Source organism: Lissotriton vulgaris, chromosome 6 (assembly GCF_964263255.1).
Source record: "Lissotriton vulgaris chromosome 6, aLisVul1.2, whole genome shotgun sequence".
In the NCBI taxonomy this organism is placed as follows: domain Eukaryota; kingdom Metazoa; phylum Chordata; class Amphibia; order Caudata; family Salamandridae; genus Lissotriton; species Lissotriton vulgaris.
The window spans coordinates 628,858,965-628,875,316 of record NC_141694.1 but is presented as its reverse complement, the minus strand read 5'-3'; positions in this window follow the sequence as shown (position 1 = coordinate 628,875,316).

Here is a 16,352-nt window from a genome sequence, read left to right as displayed (position 1 = left end):
GAGAAACATGTGGTAGGCCGGAAACGAAGAAATATCAGTAATAGTAGGGAGGTTGTAGCAAAAAGCCCAAAAGTCGATGAACCGAAAATTGTAAGCAGAAAGAAAATGGATTCTGTTGAAGATGTTGTCGGTTTTCAATTTGAAAACAGTTCTGGTGTCAACTGCTATGCTAATGTAGTTGTTAATGTTCTCTTTTCATTAGAGACTTTAAAAGAACAGATTGTGATTAATTCGGAACAAAGTTTATGCTGTTTGTTGAATTCTGTGTTAGAGAAATGTAGCACTGATAGAACAAAAGTAGAAAGTGTGTCTGAAGTTCGTTATCTGTTAGACAAATGTTCAGGTCAAACAGAATTCTCTGAAAATATTCAGCAGGATTGTCAGGAGTTTTTAATGTATATGCTTGATGTATTGCAAGATGAGGGTGTAGATGTAGATCACCTGTTTGGACTTTCTTATCATTGGCAGCATGACTGCGAGAACTGTAGGGTATCAAGTACTACTAGTGTAGACTCAGAAAGATTTATATATTTAACTTTGCCAGACAGTAAATGAGTGTCCTTTAATAAGCTAGTAAAAGCAGCTGATCACAACATGGAGTGTAGCCAATGTAAATCTGAAATGATGTCAACATTATTGATACGAAGATATGGCCAGTATGTCATTTTAATGTTCCAACGATGTAGGCCTGATGGAACAAAATTGACAACTTTAATAAAAAATGTTGTTGCTTCGCAGTTGTCAATATCAGGAAGGACTTTTGTAACTGCAGCAATTATATATCATGACGGTCCTTCAACAACATCAGGACATTACACAGCTTATTTAAAGTCTAGAAACGGCTGGTCATTCTGCAACGATTCTGTTATAACTTTCAAAAAAAAATTGCCGTATGACCTTAAAAATTCTTACCTGGTGTTTTTCAAACCAAAATTTTAGGGAAAGAATCTCGGGATGTGCTCTGACGAATTTCAAGAGGTTCATGGAGTAGAGGGAATGTAAGTCTGCAATGCTGTCTAGATTATTGGTCAAAATTTTTGATTATAATGTCATTTTAAAAATCCAACTATATAAACCTGATGCAAGTAAGTCTGCTTCATAGTAAGCAGTATCAGTGTCATAGGAAAAGTAGAACATGAGTGAGCAAGAAGGGTAAGATATTAGTAGTCCAGGATTGTGAAAGTAATCTTAAACGTTTTCTTTCTGAAAGTTGCGAAAATAGAAAATGACGGGATTTGCTTACAAGAATTCCAAGAGTTGTAAATCGCTCTAACATGATTTGGCCATGTGGAAACATGTGGTAGAATGTGAGAAGTCTTTTATCGTATGTAACATATTTTTCAAAACGATGGAGGTTTTCTTTCAGAAAGTGGCGGGCTGAAAATATTAACAGCACAACAGAGTGTAAGCTGTTCATAGGACATCCTTCGACGTCATGGAAAGTAAGTTAATTTTAAGGAGTATTGAATTCTGATTTCTTATGTTGTATGGGTTTTTTAAACACAATCATTTTGATTGTGTTTTTTTTCCCCCGCTGTTACATGATGAATACCTTCAAGTCACTGATTTTAGTGAAATTTGATACATTCTGAGAACAGCAAAAATAAACCATTTAACATGTATAATTAATTCTCTACTTTTTGTACTTATGATATACATTTAGAAATGTGAGGTAGACATGGAGAAACTGAGGCTTCTGTAAGTGTCAAAGTTAATGCATACAGTGCTGCACTTCTGGGTACTGTTTTATTTTGAAACCTGAGTAGGCCTCACCTCAAACATACCTCTGGAAAGAACACATCTTATTTGCATCCTGAAACAATCATTTAAAATGTTAGGGACAATTTTATGATTGCTTTACATCTCTTTCGCGCTGCCATTGCATCACTGTTGTGAGACATCAGCAGTGCAAAAGATGCACCATGTTCCAAAATAGGCCTCACTTCATCAGCATCAAGATACTGTTAGTTTAAAATATATACCTTTAGGACTGTGTAGGGGGCCTAGAGAAGCAGAGGCTTCTGTAAATGTCAAAGAATGTTTCTTCTCTCTTTCACAGATTGAAAGTATGAAAAAAAATTGAATAAGTTATCAAGAATTTTAAGGTAAATGTTTTCTACTCTTTTCGTTACATTTCTATCACATTCACCTACTACAGGGCTTCAGTCTATAGAGCTTTAAACAAAGTTTAACTAAATGTGGAAATTTGGAGCTGTGCCCGTGGCTTTTAGGTCAATGCGCAAGTGCATTGACCTAAAATGCGTGTGCACATTACCAAATCGCCGTCTGTTCCCTCAGGCGCACTCCTCCCACACCTTAGAAGTGAAGATTAGCTTCACTTCAAAGGCCCCGGCTGCTTTACACCCTCATTCTGCTGTCCCCGCTCCGTCCCCTCCCCTGTCCGCCTTGTGCATTTCTCGTCCCCCCCCTCCTCCCCCACAGTAATGCCACTCACACACGCAAGGCCACTCACACACGCAACGCCACTCACACACGCAACGCCACTCACACACACAACGCCACTCACACACACAACATCACTCACACACACTACGCCACTCACACATGCAATTCATCCACGCAACGCCACTCATCCACGCAACACCACTCATCCACGCAACGCCAATCATCCACACAACGCCAATCATCCACGCAACGCCACTCATCCACGCAACACCACTCATCCATTTGCAAAACCAAAAGGACAAACTCTTCTATTGCGAGACCTATTGCATTTTCAATGCTTGATTCTTTCACTTCCTTATCTATTTTGTTTTCCACAATTATATCCTCTTCCATCTTTTCTTCGGTAAATAAATCTATTAAACAGCATCTCTGGTTTAGTCCCTATAGCTGACTTTCTTTTAACATTACTCTCTGTTTACTTCCCTTGTACTAACTCATAACTTTTATGTTTTTTTTGAAAGGGAAAGAACAAAAAACAGGCATTGAAAAGGGCTCAACAGGAGCACAAAAAAAATTATTGCTTGGGGCGTTTAGAGCATTGGTGCTTTTCAAATGCTAAATTTATTAATTTAACACTCATATTAGCACATGAAATTAAAGTGCCACAATATAAACAAGTAAACTTTATATGAACAAATTTTTTTGGGATATTTGGCACTGTTTCTCGTGCCTCTGCAACCGTCAGAGAAATATCAGCTGATGTCCTGGCCTCAGAAGATGGAGGGTTCTCTTGCAGGTCACGCATCTCTGCCCGGCTATAATTTAGTGGATGCCACCTCTGCATATGACGGTGCATAGTGTGGTTCCCATAACTGTACTTTTTTTCAGTGCCCCTGGATAATTCATCTTGGCATATAAGGCACGTAACATAGCGTGCATTAACTTTTTTCTTTCCTGCTGGAATAGAAAAAAACTGCCAGATAAAACTATTTTTGTAATGAGATACCCGGGGCAAATTGCGAAATTGTACAAAACGCGTGCGAACTTGCAGCAACCCGTGCAAACACAAAGAGAAAGAAGCTCCTGGTCACAGGAACAGCACGGGGATTGCGCTCATGAAAGTCAAGGATGCAAAGGCCTCTACCCAGCATCACAGCTGATTTTCCACGGTAGATTTGGGAAGAGGCACACCTGTCCAGCCTCGAAGACGCTCATGGTTGTTTTTGGGCTAATGAATGAGTCACTGATTTTGAGCATCAACTAGTTCGAGCGACCATGCAAAGGCCGCCCTCTACCCAGCATCACAGCTGATTTTCCGCTGTAGATTTGGGAAGAGACACACCTGTCCAGCCTCGAAGACGCTCATGATTGTTTTTGGGCTAATGAATGAGTCACTGAATTTGAGCATCAACTAGTTCGAGTGACCATGTGTGTGTTACTTACTATGCAATCGCCCTGAAGGGCGCAGGGGTCCCTTGAGTGACCTGGCTGTGCTGGCTGTAACTATTTTACAATGGCGCCAGCAAGCTGCCAGCACCGTTGTAAAATAGTTACAAAGTTAGCTTGCACAGGAAGCACTTAGATAAAATAAAGCAGCACCTGCTTCGTTTTATCTAGTGGTTCCTGTGCAAGCTAACTTTGTAACTATTTTACAACGGCGCTGGCAGCTTGCTGGCGCCATTGTAAAGTAGTTACATGAGTGTGGGTTCAACTTTTGAACCTGTTACGTTCGCGGATTTTTTTTGCGGATTTTGCGGGAAATCCGCAAAATTCGCGGATTGCGGATTTCCCGAAAATCCGCAAAATCCGCGAGCGTAACGGATTTCACGCTCATGCCTATTAAAAAACCATTGAAATTCACTGAAAAAACCATAGGTTATAGACCATATATAGTTAGGAATTAGCATTTGCAAAACCTTGAAAATTCACTGTAAAAAACATAGGTTATAGACCATATATAGTTAGGAATTAGCATTTACAAAACCATATTTTACTCACACAAAACCATTGAAATTTCATATATAGTTAGTTGCCCTAACTATATATCGTGCACCCGCAATCCACTGCTGATGATGTCACATATCACATCATTCATGACATGGTCAGTGACATCACTGATGACATCACTGATGACATCTCAAATGACATCACTGATGACATCACTGATGACATCATTCATGTGATAATACGATGAACCTCTTCAGACTCTAATATAACCTTAGATACACTCAGTGTAAACAGACACTCACAGATTGTCACTCATCCATGGAGTTACTCATGCACCTACTCAGTCATGCAAAGAATCAATCACAACTCCATTTCCTCAACTATACAGTTATACACACCTTACTAATTCAAACATATTCTAACATATTTTTACTGTCTTATACAATCACTGATACAAGTTCTCAATGATCCATGCAGCCACTCACACATTCACTGGCTCTTCTGCACAGTTATTTATATATGTCTACTCTCACATGTACTGTGTTTTACATATGTACTTACTTTGACATGAAGCACTGAGATATCCATTCACTCAGCAATACACTCATGCACACAGTCAACTGCCCATGCAGCTGTTTCCACATGCACTTTTGAACCCATACATCTAGTGAATCAACTGCTCACACATCTATGCACAGAATCATACACCTCCCAGCCACCCACACACACACTCACTCTCCCATACAAATACTTGGGCAAACAATCAATAACCCATATAGTTACTCATATAGCTACTGATCAACACATGCAGAAGTATACAGAACAACAGATATAATGATGCACAAAATAAAACAGTTTAGTCACTAACCCATGCACTTAGTGACACACATTTAATCACTCTCTCATACAGTCAGTCATGCACCTACTAAATCCTTCATCCAGACACTTAAACATCCACTCATTCTTCAATATGTAAGACATATTTTTACTTTACTGCAACATACAGTCACTGGATGATGTCATCAGTTATGTCATCAGTGATGTCATTTGAGATGTCATCAGTGATGTCATCAGTGATGTCACTGACCATGTCATGAATGATGTAATATGTGACATCATCAGCAGTGGATTGCGGGTGCGCGATATATAGTTAGGGCAACTAACTATATATGAAATTTCAATGGTTTTGTGTGAGTAAAATATGGTTTTGTAAATGCTAATTCCTAACTATATATGGTCTATAACCTATGGTTTTTTCAGTGAATTTTCAAGGTTTTGCAAATGCTAATTCCTAACTATATATGGTCTATATATGGTCTATAACCTATGGTTTTTTCAGTGAATATATATATATTCAATGTTAAATCTCAAAATTCTATTTGGAATAACTTTGGCACCGGTTGACGAATCTACCTGAAAATTTCCTGAAAATGGCCTCGTCGAGCTCCGGTTCTTCCTTGAAAGTTTGGGGGGGATACGTCAAGCGGGGGCCGAGATAAAAGGGGGGTCCCAAAACGCGTTTTCCCCATGTTAATTTCCATAGGGCGGTCGATTTCACTTTTAGCTCGAACGGCTGAATGGATATACAGCAAACTTGGCAAAATTGTAGGGACTGGTAGCCCGATGTGCCTTTGCTATGTCTCAAGATATGTGCTCCAGTGGATTTTCGAGTAATTTAGGTTCAAAAAAATATATATATCTATAGGCGCTCTCCGGTGCGCGCACCGGAGAGCGCTCCAGGCGCGACACGCGACTTGCGCGCAGAAAGCTGATTGGCTCTTGGGTGTCTGTAAACATTCTAAACAGTCTGGAGCGGCCGCCATCTTGTGTCTCGGTAAAATCGAGACACAAGGGGTTTGAAAAAAAAAGGGGCAAATGACCATAAGGGGGAAGAGTAGACCCCCTTGACCCCCTAGTTTTGATGTGGGGGCCATAAAAGTGTCCCGCGGGTAAAAATAAAAAAATAAAAAAATTCGATTTCCGCGGGGGGCGCACCCGATATGTGTACCGGAGAGCTTACTGGGGAGCGTACCATGGAGATAAAAAATGACAGATTTTTTTTCACAAAAAAAATTGCATTTTTTCATAAATTAGAGGTAGTTCTGAAAAGAACTTTTTTTTTTGATTTTGTTGTTTTATATTTTTTTTTTTTGACTTTTTAAAACAATTTTATAATTTTTTTGGATTTTTGTCAAGGGATAAAGAAAAAACAGGGATTCCAAAACGGCTCAACAGGAGCAAAAAAATGTGAAAATTTAGGGACTGTCAGGGCAGCGGTGTTGCTGTTTCTTTAGGGCAATGAGTTCAACACTCTGCTCCCCATAGCAGAGCAGTTCGTCACAGTCCGTGCACAGAAATTTGATGCCTGCAAACTCTGGCTGTATGTTAGGGACCATTCTTCGACGGGATGGTCCCGAAGGTGTTGCTCCACCAGTGGAGGTGCTGCCGCCATCTGTGGGTAATTTCCGTGCCAGCTCTCTGACACTCTCCCTCGCAAAGTTGTTTGGGTGTCTTCTTTTGACATGCCTGATTAAATTGGCATTTCCAAAACTATATTTTTTCAGAGGATTGCCTCTGGATAAAGTACTACCACATATTTTGCAGGTTACTTTTGGAGCGTTGACTTTTTTTTGTCCTTCAGGGATGTTATAAAATTTCCAGATGAAATGGATTTTTTTCTTCTGCCTAGGAGGGTCCTCCTCTAAAAATCCCTCGGAATCACTGCTGGATGACTCTCTTGCAGCCATTGCTGTAGATCAGGAAAGTAGGAGATGAAGATAGTACACAGAACAGCTCTTGCTCTCTCCAAGTACAAAGCAATAGTGAAGGAAATGGGTGGGGATTTCATTCTTTGTAAAAAAAACTGTTAGCAACCAATGAAAAGTGTTATTTTAGGCTCACATGACCCGACGCGTTTACGCTGCGCGCTCCGGAGCATTTCCGGGTGCGTTTACGCGGCGCGATCGTAGGCGCTTCCGGGGCGCAAACGTAGCGCGATCGTAGGCGCTTCTGCGTGCGTTTACGCGGCGCGAACGTAGGCGCTTCCGAGGGCACTTACGTTGCGCGCCGAAGTGACGTCATCAAACTTTTACGGAAATGCATAATCATTTTCCTTATGAAAAAAAACCTGATTTTATTTGTATGGTACGAAATGTTTTGCATTATTATTAACTTTTCATTCATATATTTTTTCACGAACGACAGTAGGGCTCTGGGTGCATTTTCAGGTGAGCTCACCGGAAAGCTTACCGGAGAGCTTAGCTGAAAGCTTCCCGGAGCGCGCACCCAGAGCGCAAAAGAAAAAAATTATATAAAAAAAAATGAATACTTACAAAAAAACAGCAAATTGTAAAAAAAAAAAAAGGTTAGAAACTCGATATAGAAAGGAATTAGCATTTAAAAAACCTATGAAATTCGCTGAAAAAACCATAAGTTTCACACCAGTTATAGTTAGGAATTAGCATTTAAAAAACCTATAAAATTCACTGAAAAAACCATAGGTTTAACACCAGTTATAGTTAGCTGGAAATTTTACTGACATAAAACCATTGAAATTCCCACGTTATAGTTAGTTGGACTCACTATAACTTGCACGTGTAATGCACTGCTGATGACATCACATATTACATCACTCATGACATGGTCAGTGACATCACTCATGACATCACTGATGACAGAGAGACTGACCTACTTTCACTCGCTAATATATGTATTCACTAAGATACACTTAATAAGGCAGATATCCAATCATTTTTTTTAAAAAAAACATCCATTAAGACAATAATTTAAACAAATATTCTTCCATCGACCTTAACATACATATATAAAACATATTTATTTATCTGAAAGACACACATTCACTGGATGGTGTCATCAGTGCATTACACGTGCAAGTTATAGTGAGTCCAACTAACTATAACGTGGGAATTTCAATGGTTTTATGTCAGTAAAATTTCCAGCTAACTATAACTGGTGTTAAACCTATGGTTTTTTCAGTGAATTTTATAGGTTTTTTAAATGCTAATTCCTAACTATAACTGGTGTGAAACCTATGGTTTTTTCAGTGAATATATATATATATACATATACACATATATATATATATATATATATTCACTGAAAAAACCATAGGTTTCACACCAGTTATAGTTAGGAATTAGCATTTTAAAAACCTATAAAATTCACTGAAAAAAACCGTAGGTTTCACACCAGTTATAGTTAGCTGGAAATTTTACTCGCATAAAACCATTGAAATTCCAACGTTATAGTTAGTTGGACTCACTATAACTTGCGCACCTGCAATCCACTGCTGATGACGTCACATATTACATCACTCATGACGTTGTGGTTTTATGCGAGTAAAATTTCCAGCTAACTATAACTGGTGTGAAACCTATGGTTTTTTCAGTGAATATATATATATATAGGAGCTCAATGAAAGCAAGGGGTGGGCAAGATCTACCCAATTTATACAGCAGGGGATTGTGTTGCATTGTTGGATACCCTCTGTAGTCGTCTACAATGAAAGGCATCTTGTGTCGATATAAATAGCACCAATGAGAGACATCAAGATAGCACTATCTTCTGTGATAGAGGGGCGTCCTCCAATCCACACTCAAAGAACAATGTATTTTGGTTTGATAATCGTTGAAAGACAAAAACGTCCCACTTTCTTTGGTGGATACAATTTTTTTTGGTTTGCGATAGCAAGATTCCATACCATCAGCTGCTTCTTAGAGGTCAGGTGACCCCTGACATCATCATATGGCGCCACATTTTCATGGTGTTTTGAATAACGCCAGGGTTACGTCCGTGCTTGCACCTTGCTCAAACTATTGACTAAGCATTTACCTGGTAAGCTGCTTTTAGATCCTTGCCTCTCAGAACCATACAGGCAGGAATTGGAGTACTCATTAATTATCGCTCATTTTTGTGCAGATTACGATTTGGAGTTGACTCGAGACCAAGCTTATCAAGTCTCACATCTTCAAATAAGGGTTTCTTGCACTTTGTCAGTTTCAAAGGCAACTCACATCGAACGCGTTGGTTGTTAACATTGCACTTCGCCCTATCTTGTTTACAGATATCATTATTAATTCAGAAGTAGCTCATGAGAATTACTGTGTATACCTTGTAAGCATACTTCAGTCCATCTTCAAATATATGTGTCCCTTATTTTATGATCGATTTTGTACTTGACTACACTAGAGTCTTTACCATTGCACAGTGTAGCTAACTATTTTCACCTCAATCACGAGTGTTAAAGGATGAACCCTTCTCTTCTTTTCATCTTATTCATCACATTCCTTTTCATTTTAGTAGCATACAGCATGGAATTTTATTCACCGCTAGCATGAACACACTGCACCCATGAATTCAGTGATTTAACTGAGATGAAACCCTGTGCCACAACTGATTGTTGGAATGTATTTTTTGAATTTTGCAGTAAAGACCCTGATGAAGGGCAGCAGCCCGAAATGCTTTGGGTAACTGGATATACCATGAATATTGACTTCATTTCCTTGAATTCTTTGGATTACGATCAAGGAGTAACTAACGCCAAAGGCACTATTCTCTCAAAACCTGGCAGTGGGGCTATGGCTTTGTGTTAAACATATTTAGAAAATTGAAGGATTTGTGAATCTTGGATGACTTATGGCCAATCCCCAATCCCCTTTTTTGTTATGGTTTTTTCTAACCTGTCCTTTTGTTCGGGAGATACATATTTATGGAAAAGTTCCACATCTTCCAGGCATTTTGAAAGGATATTGGTTGTCACCACCTTAAAGAGTTCCTCCATAAGAATTATGTGTCAATGATTTCAACTCAGAAAATGATCATATACACATGAAATTTAACTCAAGAAAAAATCAAATCAAGACTGATTGAATATTACCAAAATATTGACTTTTGTCTTTCAACGATTTTCAAACCAAAATACATTGTTCTTTGAGTGTGGATTGGGGGACGCCCCTCTATCACCGAGGATAGCGCTATCTTGATATTTAGACATCCTTGCTCTCAGAAGGATTAACCCACCCGCACCACCCACTTTAACTTCAAATTTTTAGACATTTGAACAAACTCAGTGCGTGTAACTTTCATCACTTGACCAATGAGAGACAGTCATATTGACCTGAAAACCTGGCTTCTTGCTTTTGTCTTTAGTAGTACAATCATTGAAATATAACAGTTTGCTCTTCACGTTAAGATCCACCAAACTAAGCAGAGTCCTTGTCATTCATTTCGAACACTAACCTACTCTTGCTTGAGAAAATTTTACTCTAGGAAGTCCTCAGTTACAAACCCAATTTGCTGAAACTCAACATATTGATCTGGGAACTGTGTATCTTACTGTGCACTCCATATGTCAAGCCATGCTTGTTCTCATGTAGACTTTTTTTATCATTTCAAGAACACTTTACCGTAAACTCCTGTTGAGCAGATCAACAGCCCTGGAGTCCATTTCAAAGGTCATCAGTAAACTGTCTCAACTGCATGGACTGAAGCATCATCATTTTGTCTTCGTCCAACACAACATTTCTTTGTGGGCCATAGCTCTACAGCTTGCCAACCTGTTCTACTTACAGCACAAACAGGCCTTTGATTCTGGTCCATCTGAAAGATCCCTCTTAATAAACCCATATTCATAGATCCTTGCTTAAAGTCTTTTTTAGTGCTTATCTAAATCTTCACACTAGTTGCTCCAATTTTTTCCCAAGCCTTTCTTTCGGATTATATGTATCTCAAATATGTTGGCATATTTTCTTATAGTTGAGACTTTCAGTTTTTATGTCTTAACTACTTTTTTCATATGTGCTATTTAATACAAACTGCTCCCATCCTTGAACAACATTTTGGGAGTGAATCTTGAACTTGGGTGTAGTACGAAAAGAGAGCCCCAGGCACCTTAAGGAGGCCTTGGATAATATCTTAATGTAGCTAGGTTTGAGTGCTGTGGAAGCCCCCTTCAGAGTGTCTTGATACATATTTTTGCTTTCATTCCTGTCCTACCATTGACTTCCTTACTCTAGGGGTCTCTGCAAGGCTAAATTTATTCTTCTATTGACTGGGAATATCCTTGGAGGGCTGTCCTTCAATGCCCATACCTGAGACCTGTATCCGAATGGCATGCTTGACTTGGCTTTGGGTGTTGACATGAGATCTTATACAAGCAAGGAATGTCCCCATGGACCACAGGTGTTACATACAAGAGATACAGAATTAATAAAATCCTATGACACTGTACCCACTGAACCATTTATGGCTATATCTGGGTCTGCTTTTCTTCTTTTTACATTTATATTTTAATAAGGGTTAAGGCCCACATGCATCAATATCGGCATATGCTAATTCTTATTTGCGAAAAATAGCGAATCGCAAATAAGAATTCGCAAAAGCCTATGCATCATTTTTTTCGCAAATTTTATGCGAATCAGTAAAAATCACAATTTTTACCGATGCGCAGGAAATTTACGAATTTTCAATTGCGAATTGGCAATTCCCATTCATTCCTATGGGCTAAAAGGCCCATAGGAATCAATGGGAATTGAGAATTCGCAATTGAAAAATCGCAATTCATGAATGCATTTCAAGGGTGGAGAGGGGGTCAAATGACCCCCCCTGCACCCATGAAATTTACTTTTCAGTACAAGTTACATACACACATGTCCTTAGGACATGTGTGTCTGTAATTGCACAGTTTTAAAAAAGCAATTTAAAGCATATTTGAACAATTTCGCAAATTACCACGAGGTTCAACCTCGTGGTAATTTGCACTTCCAATTTCGAAAATCGCAATTTTAAAAAAAATGATGCATTGCTTTTAAGGAATCGCAAATTTGCGATTCCTTAAGAGCAAATGCATTTTTGGAATTCGCTAAAAATAGCGAATTGTCCAAAAATGCATGATGCATACTAAAAAGGTATTTAGGAATCGCAAACAGCCGATTTTACCGAATCGCACCGTTTGTGATTCCTAAATAGCTTGATGCATGTGCCAGTAAATCTCTATTCTCTGAGTCCAATGTTTGTATGTATTTGTGTCAGTGAAATAAATGAGTGACATATCAGCTATTATTCACAAACTCAAATAATTGTGTGCGGAGTGTGATTGTAAGAAATTGGGATAGTAGTTGAGAAGGATATAGTCCTGTACAAGGAATAGAATGCAACTTCTCTCTGCTGGGGAGGAACGACTGCTTTATAACACTTGACAGTTAGGATAACAATGCACAACATTCCACGGCCAACTCATTGAAGGTGGTGACAGCTACTACCTTAGTTCTCAGGTATGCAGCAAACACCTAATAAAATATTTGTTGGGCAGTGAGTGATTTTACAAATAGATAGGAAAAGAACTTTATTACATACACACTATTCAATATTACACATTATTTTACAAATGTATGGCAGTTGAGAGATGGAAATACACTCTCTAACAGTGTACACCCTGCAAACCCCATAACGCTAAAACCAAAATACCAACCACCTAGTATGGGCACAATATATGTGCTAGAAGTAATAAACCAGGTGCACTGGTTTTGGTGCGGTATTACCACAATGATAGGAGCAGAAATATATCATTAAAACTCGGCCAGGGGGAAGTTTCAATTACTCTGGTGAAACTGTCATCAATTGGGGACATTCTTATTGGTCTTGTTAATTCCCAAAACGATGCCATTATGGCACTTAACATAATTTCGCATCATTTCTGGTAAAAATTGTTTTCGAATTCACTATTCGCTGTAAAAATATTTTGCAAACAAATGGGGAAAATATATTGTGAGCTGCTGTTGTTTGCAATTTATTTGCACGTTTTCTCTGTGAAATATGTACTAGAATCAAAAATTCATTTTGCATTAAAATATGCAAAATGTAGGATCTACATCTCAAATAACTACTATGATTTTGTGTAACTTTAGTTAAATACACATAATTACACAAAGGAACATTATGCAAATTTGTCACACACTTACTTTTTTTACTATTGCAAAAGACAACACTATCTCTCAGGATGCTATCGGCTTCTGCAAACTTTCATTAGTAGGCCTTAACAGCAAATTCCAAGCATCCCAGACTTATATAACTAAAAGCCTTAGCTTTAATGCTTGGTTACCCTGAAACTCTCTCCCAGGGTTGTAAATATAACCCCAGGGTAGAAATAGGGAATCGCCATTCATCCTCCTTGGTGACCTGAACTTCCACCTGGAGAACAACAATGACAACAACACCACCACCCTGCTGGACAACCTAGCCAACCTCTGACTCAAGCAACTGGTGAACACCCCCACCCACTATGCCGGCCACACGCTTGACCCAGTCTTCTCCTCCAGCAACCACGTCTCCTTCAGCTACTCCACCGGACTTCACTGGACCGATCACAGCTGCGTCCACTTCAACTTCAGGAAAACCACGACTCACCACCACCCGCAACAGGTTCCCCGAAGACGCTGGAGCAAGATCACCACCGACCAGCTCACCATGTCCCTGAGCCAAAACCCACCTACCAACACAACGGACACCAACGACGCCGCCCGCAACCTCACACCTCAATCTTTGATACATAGACTATTATCTGTACGTTCTTTGAGTCTTTGTAGTTAATTTTATCCATCACCATCACTTGAGCACTGCACTTCACTAACATTACTGTCTGAGGAACAACAAGGCTAGAGTCTTGACAACCATCCCTGGCACTATATGGTCGGGATCTGAATGTTCAGCAATTCCCACATGACGAAAATCCACCAGAAGGGTGGGCGGATGGGACTTGTTCTAGCGGTTGCGATTCAACAGTATCTGTTCACACATGTACCTAACTGTTTCACGGTTACCTGTATAGCCACACACCATCTCTAGACCTGGTCTTCTCCTGTTGTGTGCTATGTAGCCCTCAAGATCGCCTCCCGCAAACACCACCAGCTGATCCGCACCACCAAAAGAACATCTTTCAGAGAACGACTGGACAACCACACCCACAACAGCAAGGAACTCTTCAGCATCGTCAAAGAGCTCTCCAACCCCAGCACCGGCAACAACGACATCACGCCTTCACAAGACCTCTGCGACTCACTCGCCACGTTCTTTCACCGCAAGATCGCCGGCATACACGACAGCTGCGGCGCCCAGACCACGCACCCAAACATCGAACCAACGCCCCTCACCACCATCCTCCGCACCTGGACCCCCGTCAGCACCGAAGATACCACCCACGTGATGAACAGCATCCACTCGGGCTCCCCAGCCGACCCCTGCCCACACCACATCTTCAACAAGGCCGACTCCATCATCGCACCCCACCTCCGGAACATCATTAACAACTCCCTCACGTCCGCCACCTTTCCGGAGAGCTGGAAGCATGCAGAGATCAGTGCCCTCCTGAAGAAACCCACCACGGACTTCATGAACTTCCGCCCCATCTTGCTCCTCCCCTTCCCGGCAAAAGTCATTGAGAAGACCGTCAACATACAGCTGACCACTTTCCTCAAAACGAACGGCTACCTCGACTCATCGCAGCCCGGCTTCCGAGCGAACCACAGCTCCGAAACCGCCCTCATCGCAGCAACCGATGACATCAGGACCATGCTTGACAACGGGGAAACTGCCGCCCTCATCCTCCTCGACCTATCGGCCGCATTCGATGCAGTCTGCCACCGCACCCTAACGACCCGCCTCCACCATGCCGGGATCCAAGAAAAAGACCTGGACTGGATCACCCCCTTCCTCTCCGACAGAACTCAGAAAGTCTGCCTCCCGCCCTTCCGCGCTGCGGCCACCAAGATTATCTGCGGCGTACCCCTAGGCTCCTCGCTCAGCCCTACCCTCTTCAATGTCTACATAAGTCCCCTCGCAGCCATCGCACACAAACACAGCCTCAACATCATCTTCTACGCAGACAACACCCAGCTTATCCTCTCCCTCACCAACGACCCCTCCACCGCCAGAGCCAGCCTCCAGGAAGGAATGAAGGACATCGCGGAATGGATGAAGCTCAGCCGTCGGAAACTGAACTCAGACAAAGCGGAGGTCCTCATCCTCGGACCATCCCCCTCCGCCTGGGATGACTCCTGGTGGCCCCCGGCTCTGGGCACTGCCCCAAGCCCACAGACCACGCACGCAACCTGGGATTCATCCTTGACTCCTCCCTCACGATGACCAAGCAAGTCAACGCTGTTACTTCTTCCTGCTTCAACACCCTTCTCATGCTCCGTAAGATCTTCCGCTGGATCCCCACCAGAACCAGGAAGGCAGTCACCCAGGCCCTCCTCACCAGCCGTCTGGACTGCGGGAACGACCTCTATGCTGGTGGCACAGCCAAACTACAGAAAAGACTTCAGCACATACAGAACGCATCGGCACGACTCATCCTGGACATCCCCCGACATAGCCACATCTCCACCCACCTGACAGACCTACACTGGCTCCCCATCAACAAGAGGATCAAGTTCAGGCTCCTGACCCGCGCATACAAATCTCTCCAATACATGGGCCCCGAATACCTCAACAACCGCCTCAAGTTCTACACACCCACCTGCCAGCTCTGCTCACCCAGCCTCGCCCTCGCCACCGTCCAGCGGATCCGCAGAACCACCACCGGAGGAAGATCCTTCTCCTACCTGGTTGCCAAGACGTGGAACTCCCTCCCCACCCACCTACGTCTGACCCAGGACCATCTCTCCTTCAGAAAACAACTCAAGACCTGGCTATTCGAGCAGTAGCAGCACCCCCCCCTTGAGACTCTCACGGTTGAGTAGCGCACTCTATAAATGTTCTTGATTGATTGATTGATTTTCAAACTGTTGAATTAAAGGTTTCTGTGGGACCATTGTACTCCTGGCTGCCTGAAAAATAATGTTCAAACAGTTGGTGGTGTCCCCGCCCTATCTGAGTGCACGACAAGAACAATTATGTAAATTTGGGAGCTCACACAGGGTTTTATGAGATGCTTCTCTGCCCCAGCTGATCCACTCGCAGCACGCATTTTGTTGTGACGATGG